The sequence below is a fragment of the Tenrec ecaudatus genome, chromosome 11 (assembly GCF_050624435.1).
Source record: "Tenrec ecaudatus isolate mTenEca1 chromosome 11, mTenEca1.hap1, whole genome shotgun sequence".
Classification (NCBI taxonomy): domain Eukaryota; kingdom Metazoa; phylum Chordata; class Mammalia; order Afrosoricida; family Tenrecidae; genus Tenrec; species Tenrec ecaudatus.
In genome coordinates this window covers 86,679,886-86,684,819 of record NC_134540.1, presented here as the reverse complement: position 1 = coordinate 86,684,819, position 4,934 = coordinate 86,679,886, and the positions used below count along the sequence as shown (strand labels likewise).

Genomic DNA, 4,934 nt, shown 5'->3' with positions numbered 1-4,934 from the left:
TAACCTGTGGACGGTGTCGCTGTAATTTGAGGCCCCTTTAAGACCTGCCTTGCCAGAGAATTAGAATGTACATCTCTTGAGCTGGGGACTGACTGTTGGTGACCTGGCTGATGGTTGGGGACCTGCCTTGCTGTTTGCTGCCTGTGCCAGGATAGCCTACATCTCTCTACAGAGGACTACCTGGTGGCCCTCAAGACTTGAAGGACTGCTAGTGTCTCACAACTCTCTCATGGGAGTGAGTTGCACTGAGCCATTTGTACTGCTTTATAATTTAACTGTTAATTTCTTGTATTGTTTATCTATCTGTGTATAATTTAACAGTTCATTTCTTGTGTCATATATCTAACTTTATTTTTTCTATCTAGCTTTAGAAATATATATATAAATATCGGCAATCTGGTTTTGTCTCTCTAGAGAACCTTGTCTAACACAAAGGCATATACAATCAACTGAATGGTAGAGGGAGTCCAACGATACAGACATATACCATCCAGTTATTTTTGGCAAAGATGCCAAAGCAATTTAATGAATGGGGAAGGAAGCTTTTCATTGACTGGATATCTATGTGGGGTGAGTGAGGGTTTGCGGGTGGAGGAAAACATTGATCCTTACATCACATCATCTGAAACGCTAAAACAAACTGATCATAGACCGAATTGTAGAAGCTAAAGCCATAAACCTCTAACATAAAATGTGGGTGAAAAATCTTCATGACATGAGAATATGCCAAAATGTTCTAGGAGACAAAATGTGAAGAATAAAAGAAATAATGATACCTTGGATTTTAATAAAATTTAAACTTACTCTTAAGAGTAATTTTAAGTTTAATTTTCTTACATTAAGAAAATTCAAAGGCAAATCACATGTAGGTAAAAATATTTGCAACATACAGTATTGACAAAGGATTTGTAGTCACAATACATAAAGAGCACCTAGAATTAAATTATTTTTAAAAAATCATTTTATTGGGCGCTCCTACAACTCTTATCACAATCCATACATCCATCCATTGTGTCGAGCACACTTGTACATTTGTTACCATCATCATTCTCAAAACATTTGCCTTCTTAAGCCCTTGGTATCAGCTGCTCAAGAATTCAATAATTAAAAGACAACCCCCCTCTTTTTTTTAATGGGCCAATATTTGAAAAGACAATTCATTGACATGTAGGAGGCCACTGGACACATGGAAATACACATAATTATAATGAGTTACTATTATGTAACTATGATAATTTTTAAAATTAGGTCTGACAATTAATACTGTTAGCAAGGAGGTGGCATAACCGTTGTTGAGGATGTACTTTGTAAAAGAGTTAGACACTTTCTTATAAAAATACTTACCTGGCAGGGGAATACCATGATCACGAAGGTGGTTTTCCCAGGGCGAGGCTTATCCACTGCACTCCGGATGTGCTGAGCCCTGCGATTTCCCCAAATGTGGGAAACTCGACTGCATAATTTGTGGTAGTGGGGAACGGCATTCACACTCTCCCCTTTAAAAAAAAAGAAAACTAAACAGACACCTACCTACCAGACAACCCAGCTAGTCAGTCAAAAGATACTTAGCCATGAGAAAGGAAACATAAGCCCTGAATCTGTGACCCCTAGCCAGGGGCAGGCAAAGAGGAGAAGAGGTGAGAATCTGTGACCCCTAGCCAGGGGCAGGCAAAGAGGAGAAGAGGTGAGAATCTGTGACCCCTAGCCAGGGGCAGGCAAAGAGGAGAAGAGGTGAGAATCTGTGACCCCTAGCCAGGGGCAGGCAAAGAGGAGAAGAGGTGAGAATCTGTGACCCCTAGCCAGGGGCAGGCAAAGAGGAGAAGAGGTGAGAATCTGTGACCCCTAGCCAGGGGCAGGCAAAGAGGAGAAGAGGTGAGAATCTGTGACCCCTAGCCAGGGGCAGGCAAAGAGGAGAAGAGGTGAGAATCTGTGACCCCTAGCCAGGGGCAGGCAAAGAGGAGAAGAGGTGAGAATCTGTGACCCCTAGCCAGGGGCAGGCAAAGAGGAGAAGAGGTGAGAATCTGTGACCCCTAGCCAGGGGCAGGCAAATAGAAGAGGTGACAATGGCAGGAGTTAGCAGAAATCATAGGACAGAGGATGGTGAAGAGCAGGTGAGACACATTTCCTTGTCAACAGAAGAGACCAGATAGTGAAAGGCTGGGTTGAGAAAGACAGGATGCTCACACTGACCAAATAGACTCTGGGATGTGGGCACTCATCAGCATGAAGTCTGGGGAGCTTGGGTGCTGAAATGCACCTTCCTGGAAAGAGGAAGTACACCACAGAGGACCAGCCAACAGCAGAAGACCACTGGAGGCCCTCCAGTCACAGAATATAGCGCCTGGTTCTACATTCTGCCACGCCTTTTAGATTAGCTAAGGACATTTTGGGGTTTGTTTGGGGGGTTCTTTTCCAAGGTTTGTTCATTAATAAATCAATTTCCCCCTTCCTTCTGGGAGGGGGGAAAATGAGGAGCTGATGCCATGGGTGTAAGTGGAGAACAAATGTTTTGAGAATGTTATGAAGGCAATGAATGCACAAATGTGCTTGATCCAATGGATGGATGTATGGATTGTGATAAGAGTTGTACAAACCCCAATAAAATGATTTAAAAAAACCCAAACCAAACACTCCTTCTGTTCAAACCTTTTCTCTGACTCTGGTCTGAATTTTGTCCCTGGCCTGAAATCTTCCTTGTGAGCAGGACAAGAACTGAGGGAGGGATGGAGAGGCTTGAGTGAGACTTGCAGCCTCCTTCTGGTAACACGCCCTTCACACTGCATGTGAAAGCAGTCCTGGAGATCGCCTTTCAGCCAAACAACAGGGCGATAAAGTGAGTAAGCACAGCATTGAGGAACTTGCTCTTCACAACCACCCACTGTAGGAGACCAAGAGGACCACATTTGCCCTAACACAAAGTTCAGAAGGCAGGAAGGGGCAGGAAATAGAAACAGGGAACCCAGGGAGGAAGTGGGGAGAGTGCTGTTTACAGTGAAAGGATTATACCTAATGTCATGAAACAAATGTGTATAAATTGGTGAATGGCTAACCAGTTTGCTCTGTAAACTTTCACCGAAGCCACAATAAAATGTTTTGGCTTTTGTCTTATTAACCATTTTATCATGAGCTCTTATAGCTAATTGTACCAATTCATACTTCAATTAGATCAAACATAATTGTACAATTGCTGCCACCATCCGTGTCATAACATTGTCTTTCTTCTTGAACTCCTTGCTATCAGCACCTCTTTATGTTTTGTTTGTTTTAATAAAATGAAAGTATACGTCCACACAAAGATTTGGTTTCAAATGTTCGTAGAAGCTTTATTTGTAATAACTAAAAACCTGGAAGCAACCCAAAGGACCGGGTTATTGCTGCTGGGAGCCCTCATAGAGACCCTTTAGACAGCCCCATAGTGTTTCTAGGCTATAAATCTTTATTGGAGGAGAGAGCCAGTTCTTTTGTCCCATGGGGTGGCTGATGGGTTCAGCCTGCCATGCTTTGCTACATAACCCAGAGCTAACCTAATGGCACCACCTTGGCTTCTTCCTATAAGAGTTACATAATCTGGTGTCAATTAGAGGATCAAGAATGTAGGGGTGGAGTCTAGCCAGGATATCGCTAATGAGGCCTCTGCCTGGGCATGGTCTTCCTGCCTTCTCCTGAGGATTCTGGAAAATCCTGTTTTTCCTCCTTGGAGGCAGGAGACACTCTCTCTCTCTGCTCACTCCCTGGGAGATGCTATACTAACAAGACACATGGAATTACGCTAGTGCCCTGACCTGGAGAAGCCAGGTGGACCCCTGACAATGCTCAGATGCTTACAATGCCACTGGATCCGTGATCTTCCTGCATTCGGTTTCATTGCATGTGTTTTGTGACTCAGAAGAGGACTTTATACATTGGTATCAGACATATGGATAATATCAGACTTTATGGACTTGATCTAGACTGGGATGGGATGTTTTCTCAATATTCAATTGCTCTTGTATATAAACCTCTTTCTTATACCCATATGGGAGTCTATGAATTTGTTTCTCTAGTCTACCTACACTAACCCAGGATACTATTTAGCAATTCATACATAACAGCATGTATGAATCTCAAACAATATTCTAAGGACTCAGATACAAAAATATATATGACGTAAATCCATCTGTAGGAATTGTTTAATACAGATGCCTAAGAAAGCATACTAGTGGGCTTAGGCTTGGGATGAGGATTAACTGCCAAGTAGCACAAGAGAACCCTTTAGGATCAGTGGTTCTCAACCTTCCTAATGCCGGGACCCTTTAATACGGTTCCTCATGTTGTGGGGACCCCACAACCATAAAATTTTCTTTCTTTTCATAAAATTATTTTCATTGCTACTTCATAACTGTAATTGTGCTACTGTTATGGATCAGGTGACCCCTGTGAAAGGATCATTCGACCCCCAAAGGGGTCGCAACCTGCAGGTTGAGAACTGCTGTTTTAAAGAAAATGTTTTCTATTTCGATTGCAGTGGTGGTTTCTTGGGGACATACACTTGTAAAAACTCATTTTGTACACTTATAATACATCTGCTAGGCAGCCAGCCAGGGACAGGGGTTGCCCCTCCCATGCCTGTCTAGCCCCTTAGAGGAGGTTGGAAGAGAATCAGGCAAGCACTAGCCACCTATGAAGACTTTAACTGGGCATGCTCCAATTCAGGCCCCACTTCCAGCCAGGTCTCAGCCAGGTAGGCCTAACTCAGCCAATGGGCTCAACCAATACCTTCAACCATGCTTCCTCAGCCAGAGGTTTAAACTACCCTGGCGGCAGGAAGGCCACCCCTTTGACCCTGCTCCTACGCTCGCTCAGGCAGAGCCGCTTGCTCTCTGGCCTCAGTTTACCACACGTGGGTGAGCCCCAGTGCAGCTGACACGCGGTTTGGCACACTTCCCTGAGACTGC

General features: G+C 43.8%; 1 non-coding gene across 1 annotated transcript; it reads left to right on the top strand.

The window, feature by feature from the left end:
- The first annotated feature begins 1,336 nt into the window (after positions 1 to 1,336).
- LOC142461779 (U1 spliceosomal RNA) lies at positions 1,337 to 1,499 on the top strand. Its single transcript, XR_012786976.1, has one exon. It is a non-coding gene; the product is annotated as a U1 spliceosomal RNA (small nuclear RNA).
- The last annotated feature ends 3,435 nt before the right edge of the window (positions 1,500 to 4,934 follow it).